We start from the raw sequence: 20,064 nt of genomic DNA on the forward strand, positions 1-20,064 counted from the left end.
AGTAGCTCCAGCCTCAGCTTAATAGAAGTAGCTCCAGCCTCAGCTCTATTGACGTAGCTCCAGCCTCAGCTCTAAAGAAGTAGCTCCAGCCTTAGCTCTATAGAAGTAGCTCCAGCCTCAGTTTAATAGAAGTAGCTCCAGCCTCAGCTCTATAGAACTAGCTCCAGCCTCAGCTCTATAGAAGTAGCTCCAGCCTTAGCTCTATAGAAGTAGCTCCAGCCTCAGCTTAATAGAAGTAGCTCCAGCCTCAGTTATATAGAAGTAGCTCCAGCCTCAGTTTAATAGAAGTAGTCCCAGCCTTAGCTCTATAGAAGTAGCTCCAGCCTTAGCTCTATAGAAGTAGCTCCACCTTCAGCTTAATAGAAGTAGCTCCAGCCTCAGCTCTATAGAAGTAGCTCCAGCCTCAGCTTAATAGAAGTAGCTCCAGCCTCAGCTCTATTGACGTAGCTCCAGCCTCAGCTCTATAGAAGTAGCTCCAGCCTTAGCTCCATCAGCTTAGAAGTAGCTCCAGCCTCAGTTTAATAGAAGTAGCTCCAGCCTCAGCTCTATAGAAGTAGCTCCAGCCTCAGCTCTATAGAGTAGCTCCAGCCTCAGCTCTATAGAAGTAGCTCCAGCCTCAGCTTAATAGAAGTAGCTCCAGCCTCAGCTCTATTGACGTAGCTCCAGCCTCAGCTCTATAGAAGTAGCTCCAACCTTAGCTCTATAGAAGTAGCTCCAGCCTCAGTTTAATAGAAGTAGCTCCAGTCTCAGCTCTATAGAAGTAGCTCCAGCCTTAGCTCTATTGACGTAGCTCCAGCCTCAGCTCTATAGAAGTAGCTCCAGCCTCAGCTCTATAGAAGTAGCTCTAGCCTTAGCTCTATAGAAGTAGATCTAGCCTCAGCGCTATAGAAGTAGCGACAGCCTCAGCTCTATAGAAGTAGCTACAGCCTCAGCTCTATAGAAGTAGCTCCAGCCTCAGCTTAATAGAAGTAGTCCCAGCCTTAGCTCTATTGACGTAGCTCCAGCCTCAGCTCTATAGAAGTAGCTCCAGCCTCAGTTTAATAGAAGTAGCTCCAGCCTCAGCTCTATAGAAGTAGCTCCAACCTTAGCTCTATTGACGTAGCTCCAGCCTCAGCTCTATAGAAGTAGCTCCAGCCTCAGCTCTATAGAAGTAGCTCTAGCCTTAGCTCTATTGACGTAGCTCCAGCCTCAGCGCTATAGAAGTAGCTACAGCCTCAGCTCTATAGAAGTACCTCCAGCCTCAGCTCTATAGAAGTAGCTCCAGCCTCAGCTTAATAGAAGTAGTCCCAGCCTTAGCTCTATAGAAGTAGCTCCAGCCTTAGCTCTATAGAAGTAGCTCCACCTTCAGCTTAATAGAAGTAGCTCCAGCCTCAGATCTATCGAAGTAGCTCCAGCCTCAGCTCTATAGAAGTAGCTCCAGCCTCAGCTCTATAGATGCAGCTCCAGCCTCAGCTCTATAGAAGTAGCTCCAGCCTCAGCTTAATAGAAGTAGCTCCAGCCTCAGCTCTATAGAAGTAGCTCCAGCCTCAGCTCTATAGATGTAGCTCCAGCCTCAGCTTAATAGAAGTAGCTCCAGCCTCAGCTCTATTGACGTAGCTCCAGCCTCAGCTCTATAGAAGTAGCTCCAGCCTCAGCTCTATAGAAGTAGCTCCAGCCTTAGCTCTATTGACGTAGCTCCAGCCTCAGCTCTATAGAAGTAGCTCCAGCCTCAGCTCTATAGATGTAGCTCCAGCCTTAGCTCTATAGAAGTAGCTCCAGCCTCAGCGCTATAGAAGTAGCTACAGCCTCAGCTCTATAGAAGTAGCTCCAGCCTCAGCTCTATAGAAGTAGCTCCAGCCTCAGCTTAATAGAAGTATTCCCAGCCTTAGCTCTATAGAAGTAGCTCCAGCCTTAGCTCTATAGAAGTAGCTCCACCTTCAGCTTAATAGAAGTAGCTCCAGCCTCAGCTCTATCGAAGTAGCTCCAGCCTCAGCTCTATAGAAGTAGCTCCAGCCTCAGCTCTATAGATGTAGCTCCAGCCTCAGCTCTATAGAAGTAGCTCCAGCCTCAGCTTAATAGAAGTAGCTCCAGCCTCAGCTCTAAAGAAGTAGCTCCAGCCTCAGCTCTATAGATGTAGCTCCAGCCTCAGCTTAATAGAAGTAGCTCCAGCCTCAGCTCTATAGAAGTAGCTCCAGCCTCAGCTTAATAGAAGTAGCTCCAGCCTCAGCTCTATAGAAGTAGCTCCAGCCTCAGCTTAATAGAAGTAGCTCCAGCCTCAGCTCTATAGAAGTAGCTCCAGCCTTAGCTCTATAGAAGTAGCTCCAGTCCCACTTTAATAGAAGTAGCTCCAGCCTCAGCTCTATAGAAGTAGCTCCAGCCCCAGTTTAATAGAAGTAGCTCCAGGCTCAGCTCTATAGAAGTAGCTCCAGCCTTAGCTCTATTGACGTAGCTCCAGCCTCAGCTCTATAGAAGTAGCTCCAGCCTCAGCTCTATAGAAGTAGCTCCAGCCTTAGCTCTATAGAAGTAGCTACAGCCTCAGCTCTATAGAAGTAGCTCCGGCCTCAGCTCTATAGAAGTAGCTCCAGCCTCAGCATAATAGAAGTAGTCCCAGCCTTAGCTCTATAGAAGTAGCTCCAGCCTTAGCTCTATAGAAGTAGCTCCACCTTCAGCTTAATAGAAGTAGCTCCAGCCTCAGCTCTATAGAAGTAGCTCTAGCCTCAGCTCTATAGATGTAGCTCCAGCCTCAGCTCTATAGAAGTAGCTCCAGCCTCAGCTTAATAGAAGTAGCTCCAGCCTCAGCTCTGTTGACGTAGCTCCAGCCTCAGCTCTATAGAAGTAGCTCCAGCCTCAGCTCTATAGATGTAGCTCCAGCCTTAGCTCTATAGAAGTAGCTCCAGCCTCAGCTCTATAGAAGTAGCTACAGCCTCAGCTCTATAGAAGTAGCTCCAGCCTCAGCTCTATAGAAGTAGCTCCAGCCTCAGCTTAATAGAAGTAGTCCCAGCCTTAGCTCTATAGAAGTAGCTCCAGCCTTAGCTCTATAGAAGTAGCTCCACATTCAGCTTAATAGAAGTAGCTCCAGCCTCAGCTCTATTGACGTAGCTCCAGCCTCAGCTCTATAGAAGTAGCTCCAGCCTCAGCTCTATAGATGTAGCTCCAGCCTTAGCTCTATAGAAGTAGCTCCAGCCTCAGCGCTATAGAAGTAGCTCCAGCCTCAGTTCTATAGAAGTAGCTCCAGCCTCAGCTCTATAGATGTAGCTCCAGCCTCAGCTTAATAGAAGTAGCTCCAGGCTCAGCTCTATAGAAGTAGCTCCAGCCTCAGCTTAATAGAAGTAGCTCCAGCCAGCCTTAGCTCTCATTGACAGTAGCTCCAGCCTCAGCTCTATAGAAGTAGCTCCAGCCTTCAGCTCTATAGAAGTAGCTCCAGCCTCAGTTTAATAGAAGCAGAAGCAGCCAGCCTCAGCTCTATTAGACAGTAGCTCCAGCCTCAGCTCTATAGAAGTAGCTCCAGCCTCAGCTCTATAGAAGTAGCTCCAGCCTCAGCTCTATAGAAGTAGCTACAGCCTCAGCTCTATAGAAGTAACTCCAGCCTTAGCTCTATAGAAGTAGCTCCACCTTCAGCTTAATAGAAGTAGCTCCATCCTCAGCTCTATAGAAGTAGCTCTAGCCTCAGCTCTATAGAAGTCCAGCCTCAGCCAGCCTCAGCTCTATAGAAGTAGCTCCAGCCTCAGCTCTATAGAAGTAGCTCCAGCCTCAGCTTAATAGCTCCAGCCTCAGCTTAATAGAAGTAGCTCCAGCCTCAGCTCTATTGCCTCAGCTCTATAGTAGATCCAGACTCAGCTCTATAGAAGTAGCTCCAGCCTTAGCTCTATAGAAGTAGCTCCAGCATCAGTTTAATAGAAGTAGCTCCAGCCTCAGCTCTATAGATGTAGCTCCAGCCTTAGCTCTATAGAAGTAGCTCCAGCCTCAGCGCTATAGAAGTAGCTACAGCCTCAGCTCTATAGAAGTAGCTCCAGCCTCAGCTCTATAGAAGTAGCTCCAGCCTCAGCTTAATAGAAGTAGTCCCAGCCTTAGCTCTATAGAAGTAGCTCCAGCCTTAGCTCTATAGAAGTATCTCCACATTCAGCTTAGTAGAAGTAGCTCCAGCCTCAGCTCTATTGACGTAGCTCCAGCCTCAGCTCTATAGAAGTAGCTCCAGCCTCAGCTCTATAGATGTAGCTCCAGCCTTAGCTCTATAGAAGTAGCTCCAGCCTCAGCGCTATAGAAGTAGCTCCAGCCTCAGTTCTATAGAAGTAGCTCCAGCCTCAGCTCTATAGATGTAGCTCCAGCCTCAGCTTAATAGAAGTAGCTCCAGGCTCAGCTCTATAGAAGTAGCTCCAGCCTCAGCTTAATAGAAGTAGCTCCAGCCTTAGCTCTATTGACGTAGCTCCAGCCTCAGCTCTATAGAAGTAGCTCCAGCCTTAGCTCTATAGAAGTAGCTCCAGCCTCAGTTTAATAGAAGCAGCTCCAGCCTCAGCTCTATTGACGTAGCTCCAGCCTCAGCTCTATAGAAGTAGCTCCAGCCTCAGCTCTATAGAAGTAGCTACAGCCTCAGCTCTATAGAAGTAGCTACAGCCTCAGCTCTATAGAAGTAACTCCAGCCTTAGCTCTATAGAAGTAGCTCCACCTTCAGCTTAATAGAAGTAGCTCCATCCTCAGCTCTATAGAAGTAGCTCTAGCCTCAGCTCTATAGAAGTAGCTCCAGCCTCAGCTCTATAGAAGTAGCTCCAGCCTCAGCTCTATAGAAGTAGCTCCAGCCTCAGCTTAATAGAAGTAGCTCCAGCCTCAGCTCTATTGACGTAGATCCAGACTCAGCTCTATAGAAGTAGCTCCAGCCTTAGCTCTATAGAAGTAGCTCCAGCATCAGTTTAATAGAAGTAGCTCCAGCCTCAGCTCTATTGACGTAGCTCCAGCCTCAGCTCTATAGAAGTAGCTACAGCCTCAGCTCTATAGAATTAGCTACAGCCTCAGCTCCATAGAAGTAGCTCCAGCCTCAGCTCTATAGAAGTAGCTCCAGCCTCAGCTCTATAGATGTAGCTCCAGCCTTAGCTCTATAGAAGTAGCTCCAGCCTCAGCGCTATAGAAGTAGCTACAGCCTCAGCTCTATAGAAGTAGCTCCAGCCTCAGCTCTATAGAAGTAGCTCCAGCCTCAGCTTAATAGAAGTAGTCCCAGCCTTAGCTCTATAGAAGTAGCTCCAGCCTTAGCTCTATAGAAGTAGCTCCACCTTCAGCTTAATAGAAGTAGCTCCAGCCTCAGCTCTATTGACGTAGCTCCAGCCTCAGCTCTATAGAAGTAGCTCCAGCCTCAGCTCTATAGATGTAGCTCCAGCCTTAGCTCTATAGAAGTAGCTCCAGCCTCAGCGCTATAGAAGTAGCTCCAGCCTCAGTTCTATAGAAGTAGCTCCAGCCTCAGCTCTATAGATGTAGCTCCAGCCTCAGCTTAATAGAAGTAGCTCCAGGCTCAGCTCTATAGAAGTAGCTCCAGCAGCCTCAGCTTAATAGAAGTAGCTCCAGCCTTAGCTCTATTGACGTAGCTCCAGCCTCAGCTCTATAGAAGTAGCTCCAGCCTTAGCTCTATAGAAGTAGCTCCAGCCTCAGTTTAATAGAAGCAGCTCCAGCCTCAGCTCTATTGACGTAGCTCCAGCCTCAGCTCTATAGAAGTAGCTCCAGCCTCAGCTCTATAGAAGTAGCTACAGCCTCAGCTCTATAGAAGTAGCTACAGCCTCAGCTCTATAGAAGTAACTCCAGCCTTAGCTCTATAGAAGTAGCTCCACCTTCAGCTTAATAGAAGTAGCTCCATCCTCAGCTCTATAGAAGTAGCTCTAGCCTCAGCTCTATAGAAGTAGCTCCAGCCTCAGCTCTATAGAAGTAGCTCCAGCCTCAACTCTATAGAAGTAGCTCCAGCCTCAGCTTAATAGAAGTAGCTCCAGCCTCAGCTCTATTGACGTAGATCCAGACTCAGCTCTATAGAAGTAGCTCCAGCCTTAGCTCTATAGAAGTAGCTCCAGCATCAGTTTAATAGAAGTAGCTCCAGCCTCAGCTCTATTGACGTAGCTCCAGCCTCAGCTCTATAGAAGTAGCTACAGCCTCAGCTCTATAGAAGTAGCTACAGCCTCAGCTCTATAGAAGTAGCTCCAGCCTTAGCTCTATAGAAGTAGCTCCAGCCACAGCTCTGTAAAAGTAGCTCTCAGCCCCATGAGCCATATTCCTATCCTATCCACTGCCCCTTAGTCCCACCCCAATAGCCTCATCCCTAGTCCTAGCCCCAAACCCAGCTCCAACCTGTGTCATCCCAGCACAACCCGGGTGGAGCTGAGGGGAAGGAAGGAGGGAAGAGGGGTAACGGAGGGGAATAGACTGAGACACTGAGGTTTTACAGCAGATTCCTCAGGTTTGGGGTTGAATTCAGTGGTTGATCTAATGCACGCTGGGGGACACTAAAACTATCTTCCCCTGGTGGTGTCTTCCCTATTTTTGGAGGGTCACATACAGACATGCCTGTTTTATATTTCTCCATTGGGCCTCCAATGGGCCTACAACGTCTCCCAGAAGTTAATTTGTTGTCTCTCTGTCTAGCCAAAGGGAGAGCGGGTGGAGGGAAGAGGGAACACAATGAACTTGGCAGAAGAAGGGCAAGGGTCTGAATTCAAGACAGTGTGGAATTCTCTGTCTGTGTCTGAAGTCAGCCTGGCTAGCTGACCTTTAGCCAGTTTTTTTCCAGACTCCTCTCTCTTTCTCTAAGTAGGAAGGAAAAGGTTAACCCTTTCTGAAGCACATAGTTCTTAAATGTTTTATACTGTTTTAACTTCGCTGTACAAGGGTCAATATTTTAGAAGCAATATTCTATAAGATGTGCTGGTACTCAAGCATTAGAACATTTGAGGTGCCAGTAATCAGTACCAGTGTGCACCAGCTAATTTCAAACTCTGGATAGATGTATCATGTATGTGCTTGTCTGTATGTTTCTGAGTACAAAATGTATTTAAGAGAACAGGGAAAGCTGAGAGGTGTGCTGCAATCTGTATTAAATGTCTTCAACCGTTTATAAATACCACCACAGCAGGAAACCAGGGACAACAGCCAGCCTGTTAAATGGCTGTTACACACACACACACACACACACACACACACACACACACACACACACACACACACACACACACACACACACACACACACACACACACACACACACACACACACACACACACACACACACACACACACACACACACACCCACTGGAATCAAGACGAAGGTGCACGTGATCCTACACAATCCTGCTCTTTACTGGGGACATCTCACCTCCAGAAAACGCTGCACTGACAGACAGTTACACAGCCCTGGTCTCGGATCAGCTTTCCCTTCCCGATCCCTAACCTTACTCATTAAGATTAAACAAACACACCTGACCCCAGATCAGCAATCAGGGGCTACAATGTCCATTTACACATAACTGACCCTGGCCCGAGCCAACCCGGGGAGTGTGCCATGTATTTGCCACAGGGGAGTTTGACCGGGCAGACACCGAACAGAACTGCCAGAACTTGTGGAAAGGCTTCTCACCTCACCTCAGGCCTTGTCATTCTACTGCCGACATGACAGCGAACCACAGACCCACTGGCTGCTGTGTTCAGCCCCACACCGGTCGCTCTACGCTACACAACAGCTGTTTACATTTCACTTTTAGCACAGAGCTGTCATCAACCTTTTGAGGGACACCATTATAAAATTAGATATTTAAAGTAAGTGGCGGGGGAGGGGGGTGGCTGAAGTCAAGTGGAAGACGGAGGACAGGGGTTCACTATTAGGTGACATAGTCTGGTGTTCTCCGGTGTACAGTGCTGTGCCTTTTGTGAACCCACTGTGGCTCGTTATAGGTGTCCTGTTTCAACTCTGACCTCGGGGAAGCAGGTTGGTTTGTTGGTCAATAGTCACTGTCTTTAGAATGGTATGGTGGTGGAGACAGACGGTTATGTGGTTATGACTCTGGTAAGCTCGCTGGATCAGCCACAGGCATTAAACCTGTTAACGTTCTGACATGACTAGTCTCTTGTAAATTTGGTTCTGGGTGTCCAGATGATGCCGTGACAGGCCCGTCCAAACCACCCAATGAAATATGATGAAACTAGACAAGTCTATTGTTACTATGAGTTAGTGGTGGAGCAGGTTGCAGGGAGGTTATAAACAATTTGCAGTGGGGTTTTATAAATGGATATAAACAGTATATGTGGTATTTTATGGCCATTGAAAAGGCATGTAGTTGTTCATCAAAGCATCTGGAGAAAACCTCCATGTTCATAGGCTGGTTATCAGTGTTTTGTGTGTTATGAATTGGGGAAAGTCAGGGTTTGGGTCAATTCGAATTTAAGGCAGTCAGTTCTGGAAGTGATTTGAATAAAACATTTAGAAATTGAAAAGCTTAAAAAATAAATAGCTTTGACGTTTCATTTATTTATTCAGAAGTCATTGAAAAAAATGTAATTTTTTTAGAATGGAGAAGAGTTTATATTCAAAATGCTATATCCACCAATTTTTCACATTTCAGTTTTTTTTAATCAGAAATGATTGCTTATGGATACCTTCATACTGTACTGTGTGTGTGTAAAATATGTTCTCAGACGTTTAATTAAAATATTTTAGATGTGTATTAAAATGTGTTTTTCCGATAAATGCTATATATCTGTTTTTTAGCTGGAATGGAATGGTTCGCATCCTGTATATTTGACTGTGATATGTGGTTATCTCACCTAGCTTTCTTAAAATGAATGCACTCACTGTAAGTCGTTCTGGCTGAGAGCATCGGCTAAAACCTAGCAGGACTACTTATTTCTCTGAGAGTGAGGCGGATATAACATTTAGTAAAATCATTTGTCTCTCTGAAATGAAACCATCAAGAGATAGATTTTAAACAAATACATGTCATTGAACAACCCCATGCCTTGATTAGACAGTGAAAAGTCACACAAATCTCTTTTGGAATTTCTTTAAACAATAAAAGCTAATTTACCAACATTTCTGAAAATAGATATATAGTGTTTTGGAATTAAACTATTGTCAGTTTACTCCCTTCAATTTGAATTGACCCCACCATGGGAAAAATAAAATATTTACCACAAGAGGGGGAAAAGAGGATTTAAAATCCCTATTTTCTGGACTCTGATTATTCTGGACTATATATTATTCATCCAGTCATTAATGACAAGATGAGTACAGTGCAGAGTGCAGAAAATAGAAAACATTAGCTTAAATTCTGTTGACAAAAGCTGATGTACAAATTAGCTCAACTAACCTGTACCCCCGCACACTGACTCGGTACCGGTACCCCCAGTATATAGCCTCGTTACTGTATTTTATTGTGTTACTTTTTATTATTTTTTACTTTGGTTTATTTGGTAAATATTTTCTTAACTCTTCAAGAACTGCACTGTTGGTTAAGGGCATGTAAGTAAGCATTTCACGGAAAGGTCTACACTTGTTGTATTCGGCACATGTGACAAATACAGTTTGATTTGATTTGTTATCAGCAGGCCCAAAATCCCCACGTCTTTTTGTCTGTTAGACCTCTACAGAGAACTGTACTCTTCTCTTCCTAAAACCCTTAACATGTCTGCGAAGAAACAGCCAAAAGTGATCATTCTAAAAGTCAGTTTAGTGTTAAGCCACTGGGCCTTAACTTGCCAATAAGTTCCAAACCTGTATAAAAACCATGCAGTTCAATGCATTGCAAATTCCACAGACCAGAGTGGAGCTATCAACTTATAAAATGTCAAAGGACTCTTTCTTTGTGAATAGACTCTAGCACATCTGTGATTTAAATCGACTTATATCTATCTACCAGAAACCAGAATCAAATCATGCCTATCGCTCTCTGTAATATTTCTTTAGTATCTTTTTCTACTTGCTGGAGCATCCAAGAAGAGCAAAGTATAGAGAAAGAAAACACTATGCTGAAATACATTGCTTATTCAACCGTGCCAAATTTGTATCAGTAACTCACACTTTTCAGAGACAGAAGGAACAATAGGGTCGTTAGAAAAGCAAAGCTCATATCGGGGCACATATCCTAACATACTAATTACCTGGCACACAGTTGAATCTGTTTATTATGCATGAAATAATCTAATGTGATGACTGCAATAATGATGCGCACACAGATAATAAGATAAAAGAGTAGTAACCAATTATGGACAGGAGTCACAAATGTCTTTGTAGTGGAGAAAAGCTCAGTGATAGACTAGCTTGAAAATGAGTACTGTCTCTACATACTACTCTAGATAATGTACTGCCAAGCTTGAATTAACATCTATAAAATGTCTGTACGACAATACATTTAGACATTTTTATTACAAGTCATGTTCTTTATTTACTGCCATAAAGCAACCCTGGTAAGATTAGGTTAGTCACGTAATTTAAAGACAATGGTAAATGTCTAAATGTTTTACTATATGGAAAGTGTTCATTCTATTGTGTTGATAGTTGGATAATTGGAAAATAGGAACTAGGGCCATTGTTTTAAGACACATAGTCTGAGTAAAATACATAGGTGTTCTCTCAATCGCTTGGTACAATGGGTATAAGGAAGACAGGGGAACTCTAACATGGACAAGAAAACTACGACCATTCTTTTGTCGCCAACTGTTCTGTGTGCAGATTCCTTTAGAGTTTGTGTCTGTTATGATAATATTTCCCAGAGCCGCTGCATCCACTTTATGCATCTGCCATCTTCTTGTTTACATTCTGACTTGAAAGTCGACAACTTGATGCCTTGGGTCCAATAAAACGTAACACATGTGAAAGAACATAAAATAAGGATTGGCGTGTGTGGTGTGGAACAGCCAGTGGGAAGTAAGATGAATGTTGAGTCATAAAAATGCAACCACTTCTTAAATCAGAACTGGCATTAGCCTAAAAAGTCTTACAAACACACAGCTTTCATTCACGTGGTGTGTGTGCCATTAAAAATCAAGGCATAAGAGTAGACACATTCATACACAGTCGTTTCATTTATGTTTCACTGTTTTTAAGGTTTAGATTTCATATTAACTCCCTTTTTTCAAGTCTGAATCAAATTCCTGGACACAAAGGTCAATGGGATATCCATAAACATGTCACTGAGCATTTCCTGTTGAGGAGTTAAAACCTGTAACCTGTAGTCGTCCTTAGATTGCACAGATCTCAGATCAGCTTACCCTACCCAAAACCTTAATCATTAGAGGTTAGGGATGCAAAACGGACCTTAGATCAGTGTCTCGGGCCTACTCTATACTATTTCTAAGAAACCTTGTCCTTGCTCACAAACCACCCTGGCCCCCTTGGGCTCTAGCCCTCCAGCAATACAGGAGCATGCTCTCTTGTAGGGAGGCTAAAGTAACACAGGCTAGGGCTAAACATGATCTGCTTGCAAAGGAACTGAAAGAGCAGTGAGCTATTCAGACATTTCTAACCTATCCTGCAGGGCAACCGGCCACAACTTTACATTCTCACATTAACTGTGAGTGATGTCACAACAAGTCTACTTCCCTTCTCTATACAAGAACGAGAATGTGCAGAGGAATTGTGCAAGCATACTCTGTGACTGAGCAAGGGAAGCAGCTGTTGAAATTCCAAACAAAATCTAAAAACTTGAACGAGGAAAACAGCAAAACAATCCAGTCGAACTGACTAAAAGCGAAGTGCGAAGGGACTAATTCTCAACGCAATCCTGTAGCTTTGACATTAACAGTGTTTTTCTTACTCACTTATTGTTTTCTCAAACACCCTCACTGAGTGCCAGAGTGCCAGACTCATAATTTTCTGAAACTAATGGGGTGAGAACAAGAGAGGGGAAAGCAATGATTGAATGATCTGAATATGGCAGACACGGCCTTCTGTGCACTTTGCGAGTTGACATTTTCTCAATTTTGGTTTAAATAAAAGTTGTCAAAGACCATTAAAGTAACTTGAGGAAGCATGTGTATGAATCGCCCACAGTTATCTGAGGCTCATCAATTAGGAAGGAGATTATTTTCTTAATTAACTTCTCTATTTAAGGATTAGGGAACAGAATGGGAAAACGTCCACAAACTTTACTTTGAACAAAAGTGTATTTCAGATTCTTAAAGTTTGGACAACGTGAAATAAGTACAGTATCAACTATCAAGTACATCTTAACATGTGGACAAGCTGAATGTAAAAAATGCTCACTTCCATCCCCAAAATAGACTGAAGAGGTATCTTTAGAGGGACCTATGTTTTTCAAAGACCTACATTGCCTAGAACCCCTAAATCATCTAATATGTCAAGGCCGAGAGAAGCTGGGAGCTTTACAGTCTCCCTACGGCCAAAATGCATCAATGCACTATATTGCGGAGATGAAACGGTACTCCTTAAAGTATTTTGGAGAGTAAAAGTCTAGTAAAACATAAGACACAACATTACCAGGGAGAAATAAAATGCACTCCCACTAGTCAATGTCAGCATAAAATCATGGTGCTTTTTACAAGGAATTGGACCACATTGAGGAAGTCATTTGTAGTTAATAAGTGAAATTTCCACTAAAACGCAATACAATAAATTATTCTGTCATTGCCGCTTAAGCGATGCTTTCATTCCTTTGATCCACTGCTTCTGCTATAACAAAGCCCATCAGGAAAATGTCCTTGATTTCCTATGTCAGACGTTGCATCTGGCTTTTGATAATAAACCTCTATGGACATCATAGGGAGAACAAAAACATGATGTACAGATGGATTTGCAGGGAAGGAAACTCAATTATAGACTAATGTTAAAAAGCCATGAGGTGAGAGTACAGAGGGAAAATATTGTCCTCCAAACCAGAGATGTCCTGTAATACAATACACTGAGAAATACACAGGAAGTATACAGTAAGGCAGAAAGGGCTGAGTGATGTCATTCCAGCAAATTGTGAGAGATGGCACTTCTTAGGACAAAATGGCACTTAGCAGATTGCATCCATTCAATGGACCTGTGTACTGTTTTTCTAAGTACAGTCTACTACTGTCTAGTGCCAATCATCAACATAAGGAAATGGCCAACCAGATTCCATTAAGACAACTGTAGGCACATGGTTACCACCAAGGAGTAGTACTCTCTCCACGCCCTCTGTGTCTCGGCCAATGCTTTGTAACACAGCCAGTCAAAATGTCTAGGAAACTCGAGAATGACATTTCACACCTCAAAACTAATTGTGGGAATATGAATGGTAGCTCTAGCTGTAGTTTTAACCTACGTTCCAAGAGTCTCCCACTAAGGGTGTATGTTTTTTAACCAACTGTTATCATATTGCTGCCCATTCATGTAAAGTGAGGGAAAAAAGTATTTGATCCCCTGCTGAGTTTGTACGTTTGCCCACTGACAAAGAAATGATCAGTCTACAATTTTAATGGTAGGTATATTTGAACAGCGAGAGACAGAATAACAACAAAAATACATGTCAAAAACACATGTCAAAAATGTTATTAATTGATTTGTATTTTAATGAGGGAAATAAGTATTTGACTCACTCTCAATCAGAAAGATTTCTGGCTCCCAGGTGTCTTTTATACAGGTAATGAGCTGAGATTAGGAGCAGACTCTAAAAGGGAGTGCTCCTGATCTCAGCTTGTTACCTGTATAAAAGACACCTGTCCACAGAAGCAATCAATCAATCAGATTCCAAACTCTCCACCATGGCCGAGACCAAAGAGCTCTCCAAGGAAGTCAGCGACAAGATTGTAGACCTACACAAGGCTGGAATGGGCTACAAGACCATCGCCAAGCAGCTTGGTGAGAAGGTGACAACAGTTGGTGCGATTATTCGCAAATGGAAGAAACACAAAAGAACTGTCAATCTCCCTCGGCCTGAGGCTCCATGCAAGATCTCACCTCGTGGCGTTACAATGATCATGAGAGCGGTGAGGAATCAGCCCAGAACTACACGGGAGGATCTTGTCAATGATCTCAAGGCAGCTGGGACCATAGTCACCAAGAAAACAATTGGTAACACGCTACGCCGTGAAGGACTGAAATCCTGCAGCGCCCGCAAGGTCCCCCTGCTCAAGAAAGCACATATACATGCCGTCTGAAGTTTGCCAATGAACATCTGAATGATTCAGAGGACAACTGGGTGGAAGTGTTGTGGTCAGATGAGACCAAAATTGAGCTTTTTGGCATCAACTCAACTCGCTGTGTTTAGAGGAGGAATGCTGCCTATGACCCCAAGAACACCATCCCCACCGGCAGGGTAGCCTAGTGGTTAGAGCGTTGGACTAGTAACCGGAAGGTTGCAAGTTCAAGCCCCCGAGCTGACAATGTGCAAATCAGTCATTCTGCCCCTGAACAGGCAGTTAACCCACTGTTCCTAGGCCGTCATTGAAAATAAGAATTTGTTCTTAACTGACTTGCCAAGTTAAATAAAGGTAAAAATTTAATAAAAAAACATGGAGGTGTTTTTCTGCTAAGGGGACAGGACAACTTCACTGCATCAAAGGGACAATGGACGGGGCCATGTACCGTCAAATCTTGGGTGAGAACCTCCTTCCCTCAGCCAGGGTATTGAAAATTGGTCGTGGATGGGTATTCCAGCATGACAATGACCCAAAACACACGGCCAAGGCAACAAAGGAGTGGCTCAAGAAGAAGCACATTAAGGTCCTGGAGTGGCCTAGCCAGTCTCCACACCTTAATCCCATAGAAAATCTGTGGAGGGAGCTGAAGGTTCGATTTGCCAAACGTCAGCCTCGAAACCTTAATGACTTGGAGAAGATCTGTAAAGAGGAGAGGGACAAAATCCATCCTGAGATGTGTGCAAACCTGGTGGCCAACTAGAAGAAACGTCTGACCTCTGTGATTGCCAACAAGGGTTTTGCCACCAAGTACTAAATCATGTATTGCAGAGGGGTCAAATACGTATTTCCCTCGTTAAAATGCAAATCAATCTATAACATTTTTGACATGGGTTTTTCTGGATTTTTTTGTTGTTATTCTGTCTCTCACTGTTCAAATAAACCTACCATTAAAGTTATAGACTGATAATTTCTTTATCAGTGGGCAAACATACAAAACCAGCAGGGGATCAAATATTTTTTTCCCTCACCGTATGTATTTTTGGAGAAGGGAGTTCACAAATATGCGGCATCCATAACGGTTGGTGTGATTTTCTCTGCTTTGATCTGCTGTTGAATCAAAATCAAATATTTCTAACCTCACCCTGCTCAGCTGTTACCAGGGCTCTTGAATATAATACATTCAGGATTTACTGGCAGGCTTCATATTTCTCTCTGTGAGGCTGTATTAATTTATTAGGATTATCTGCATTCCACCAGAGATAAAAAGCAAAAGCACAAAGAGGTTTGCAGTCTTGTTAAAGGTCTTTAAATGCAGAATTAATAATAAGCTGCTGCTAATTTGATTTAGCTTTTGATCCTTGAATAATCATTTTTACAGTAAAAAAACAATCATCATCATCACCATCATATTGTAAAGAAGTTTAAATGTACTTTCAATAAACGTTATTGTCATTATTGCCAATAAATAGCTGTATTCACAGCTTGACTATGATCTATCACACTATAATTACATCCACTTCAACAAAACACAATTAAAAACATCAGCCTTTTGTTTAGTGAGTTTTGCGTAGTTTCAGGAATGTCTCCCTGCTGTTACTTAATTTCCTCATTCTAAAAAAGGGCAATACGATCAAAGTGTTGATGCTAAAATCATTAGCAAATGACTAAATATTTTATTCAATGCTATGACATGCTGTGCTCTTTCATAGTTATAGACTCATATCCAGATCTCCAACCATGAGGGTTGTTTGGACAACCTCTACAGAAGCATAAAGATCTTGCCTAGTATACTTGGTGATTTTATGATTTTGGAAAGCATATTGTTAAAGTAATAGGAACTAAATCCATTCACTTCTGTTGGTTGCTATTCAAATGTAGTGGCTTTGGAAAAATCCTTGAAAACATCTCAGAGAGTTCTAATGCATTTTCATGACCCTATCTATTTTCAGTCCTTCTGCAGACTGAGCAAGCAGCAGCGAAGGATCAGCCAATTGCACATGACACAAACAACATGGCAGATCGTTAAATACATCCACTGCTCCTCCAGAGCATAAATCAAGCAAATTTGTTTCCTCTCCATGTCGCTCCCCGGTGACGGACTTAGAGTTAGAGCGATGCCAACGCAGCAGTAGTGGGATAATGGGGCAAGGGATAAGGTATAAAAGCATCCAGGGTCGTCCTTACACTGAGCCCTCCGATGGTTGAAGCAGGCCTCGTCCTTCCTCAAGAGAGCAATAGGGATCAAGCAAGCTTAGTGGACCTGGCCGGTGAGGGCCCCTGATGTGGGGGCCACAATATGCATCCCAATCATCTCGAGGTCTGCTGGTGTGCTGCACTATGGAGGCCTGTACAGCAGAGAAAAAGGCCCAAATGTTCCCGGGGATAGAACAAGACTTTGGTGCACTCCAACGCGATACACCCAGCAGACTAAGGCCTCATGAAACATTCATTCAAACAAAACAACTTTCTCTCTCTCTCCCTCCATCTGACTGCTAAGACGAAGATTAAGAAATTGGGAATTAGTTAGAATGACACCTGAAAAACCTTGATGGTTTTCTCAGAGAAAATTATGTATTTGTTACTTTGGCACAGTGAAGGAGGTGGTATTAGTGGCTAAGGCAAGGAAATAGCAGGCATTTGTACATCGCTTAAATTTTCTCAATCGCTTTATGGCAACACATAAATGCACAAATTGGTTTATAACATATGCTTTTCTCGCTCTGCTTATTTCCTTCATTTATGCGACTGAATTACTTTATTAGTGATTATCCCCAAAAAGCTGCAGGAGAGCACAGCATTGCACGTAATAATGTAATTGACCCATAAACTGGGGAATGGGAATATGCAAATAATGTCTGGGTGTTTTGTATCTGCAGTTTTGCCCCTGGGCTGCTTGTCCCATGACACAAATCAGCAATTAGGATCCCAGCAGGGTTTTGGAGCATCTAAATTGTCAATAGCCCGATCTACCAACATTTGGAATCATGTGGGGTACACAACAACATGGCACAAGCACCAAGGGTGAGTAGTTTGTGACAAAATGAAGATTGTGTGTGTGTGTGTGTGTGTGTGTGTGTGTGTGTGTGTGTGTGTGTGTGTGTGTGTGTGTGTGTGTGTGTGTGTGTGTGTGTGTGTGTGTGTGTGTGTGTGTGTGTGTGTGTGTGTGTGTGTGTGTGTGTGTGTGTGTGTGTGTGTGTGTGTGTGTGTGTGTGTGTGTGTGTGTGTGTGTGTGTGTGTGTGTGTGTGTGTGTGTGTTATTTGACTCTCTTATTTTCCACAACTAACTTTTGAATTATTTGCTTGGCTCATGAGTCTAATATTTATTTTGCAGACACAAAAGTTACATTAATTCTTTCACTCATATTCTTCTGTCAACACAAATAAAGACACATTAAGAAAATGCATTGTTTATGTTCATAGTCAAAGTTCAAACAAATCTGGTCCATTGAAGTGTTTACGACTGTCCCATATGTGGTAGATACCTAAGGGGACTATATGCCTGAGTCACTAGCTTTTGTTATGTGACTTGTGAATACATTGCCGCAGCAATTTTATTACCATTGCTTGCTTAGTAATGTGAGTACAACATGCAAAGACATCAGATGTTGTATTTATAAAGGGATAAGGGTCACTGTGCACAATACTGACCCTGCATCATGTTCAACACTATGCCACAAGGACTTTCAGCCTTCTTGAAAGTTGATTGAACAGGGCCCTTTAGTTGAATGAGGCCTAAAGATTAGCTTTCAATATTACATGTTTTACATATTATGTTTCTTTACAGTAGTTTTACACGTTTCATGTTGACAATTACTTCATGTACATGGCTTTTTTTGCAATTTCCAAATAAGATGCAGATTCTGATTTTGCTCTAAATATGATCTACTTTGAATTATGCTCTCTGAATATACCTATCATCCCGAATCTGAGAGGTTGTATGGAATACTCCTTCAAAGGGAGTTTATATAATCATTTTTGTGGTAATGCCTTGTATGTATATATCAGTTTAGTTTAAATATAAATAAACAAAAGTGAGTTAATATCAGATGTTGGGTTATACCCAATAATGCCTCAACTACTGCGACTAAATAAAACCATAATGGAAGACCAAACATTGCAAATGGGCACATAATGAATGCATGAATTGTGAATCAGAACTCACTATAATGTTCGACAACTTTGAAGCTTAAAGGGAGAAAGACAAAATAGCTTAATTCTTTATAATCTATAAGTGGCAATAAATTGTGAATACATGACTGGAGTCAATTCCAAATTATGTGACATTTTGAGAGTGTTCATGTCAAATGCCCAGCTCACTAAAAGCCCAGTCCTGGAATAGACAAGTAATCCAAAATAGAAAGTATATATAGCGACTAGGCATTGAGTCGTGCCACACAAAGAGCGCTAATGTTCAGTCTGGAGAGGTCTTGCAAGGTATGCCCCAGCAATGAAAAGCAAACATTGTAGTCACTGAGTTGATGACAGCCACAAGCCATTCACTTATAATGATAGAAAGATAGAAATACAGTAGCTAAGAAAGTGTCAAACTGGATTTATTTTGATACATGGATTAAAGTCATCCGACTTGTTGACTAGGGCAATTAAATATCTATAACAATATTTTACATGATGCTATTTCAGATTAACTCAAACTAAAACACTGACTATAATGCATAAAAATAGGGCAGTGGGTTGGATTGCTTTGTTGGAGCGCCAAGTGCCAAGACTTCAAATTATCTAATCCAAACCACATAGCGAGCGCTACAATCAAATCTTTAAAACTCTTTGCCATGCTCAGGCTATTGCAAGATTTGACTGACAAGCCATAACCTACGTAAAATTTGTAGTTTAGACACATTGGCAATGATTAGGCTACAATGACTAGCATAACGCATAACCTATGTGCCATAAACGCAAAATAATGCGCCTCAATTGCCTATACGTGAATAGATTATTAATGTAGCCCATGTGTCACTTATAAACAATTTTGTTGACTTTCCTACTCTTATATTTATGTTACATACATTAGCAGTTATTTACAGTTAATTTGGGGTAGTTTATTGATGCCAAACGGGACTATTTGTAGCCTAAAGTTAGTCCTATACTATTACTTATTTTACCAGCCAGGTCTAACTGCAAAACGTGTTTTTTTCCATAGAGAAAATGATATATTTCTTCCACCTATAGCCCATCTATAACAATAAACTTATGAAAATGATCAGATCGAATACAATGAAGTTTAAAGATAATCATCCAGCTGAAAATCTATGAAAATTATAGACGACTCGATTCTAAATATAAATAAAATCCATATCCAATAAATAGGTCTATCATGTAGGCTATGCCAGTCAAAACATATATGCAAATACAATTAATAAAACAAATAAATATATACATGTATATTAATTAATTATGAAATAATTATTCAATGAGCATGAATCCACCGTCGGAAAGCACGTTCAGGTGCAGTGTCTAAAAATGTCTAGTACAGTCTTCGATTATTCTCTCTTCTCCATATCCCTTGAAAACTAAAGTGTCCACGCAAAACGAAAACGCCTAATGCCATTATCTGAAACATATACATAGGCTATTTTATTAATCCAAACGCTGCATCAAGCAAAAATCCTCGTCTTTCCATCCAGTACAAAAATATATCACCCTTCTCTGTTCTCTCTTTCCTCTCCTCTTCCCTCCCTTTCGCACATGCACTCTCTCCCTCCTCCCCTCTCTCCCTGTCTATCTTGTTCTCTTCCCCTCGCGCTCTCTCTCTCTCTCTCTCTCTCTCTCTCTCTCTCTCACTTCCTCCCTCTCGCTCTCTCTCTCGCTCTCTCTCTCTTTCCCTAGCATGGCCATGTCTGTATGAATAATGTGCTGCCTTTTGTAATGACGCTGGAGTGTTAGCCTGCTCCATGCTCTGACATTGAAAATGAATGACAGCTTACCTGAATGCCAATCTTCATCAGACTGACACTAGGCTGACAACACAGCCTATACTCCCCTGC

The 20,064-nt window shown here is 42.5% G+C and overlaps 1 protein-coding gene across 1 annotated transcript in view; it reads right to left on the reverse strand.

Annotated features, from left to right (window-relative positions):
- LOC118389962 (uncharacterized) overlaps positions 1-20,060 on the reverse strand; it is a 143,549-nt gene extending 123,489 nt beyond the window's left edge. The window contains exon 1 of the mRNA XM_035780007.2: positions 20,005-20,060. The gene's annotated coding sequence lies outside the window, so the exon portion shown is untranslated. The remainder of the gene's footprint in view (positions 1-20,004) is intronic.
- Between the last annotated feature and the right edge of the window lie 4 nt (positions 20,061-20,064).

Source organism: Oncorhynchus keta, chromosome 11 (assembly GCF_023373465.1).
Source record: "Oncorhynchus keta strain PuntledgeMale-10-30-2019 chromosome 11, Oket_V2, whole genome shotgun sequence".
NCBI classification, from domain to species: Eukaryota; Metazoa; Chordata; class Actinopteri; order Salmoniformes; family Salmonidae; genus Oncorhynchus; species Oncorhynchus keta.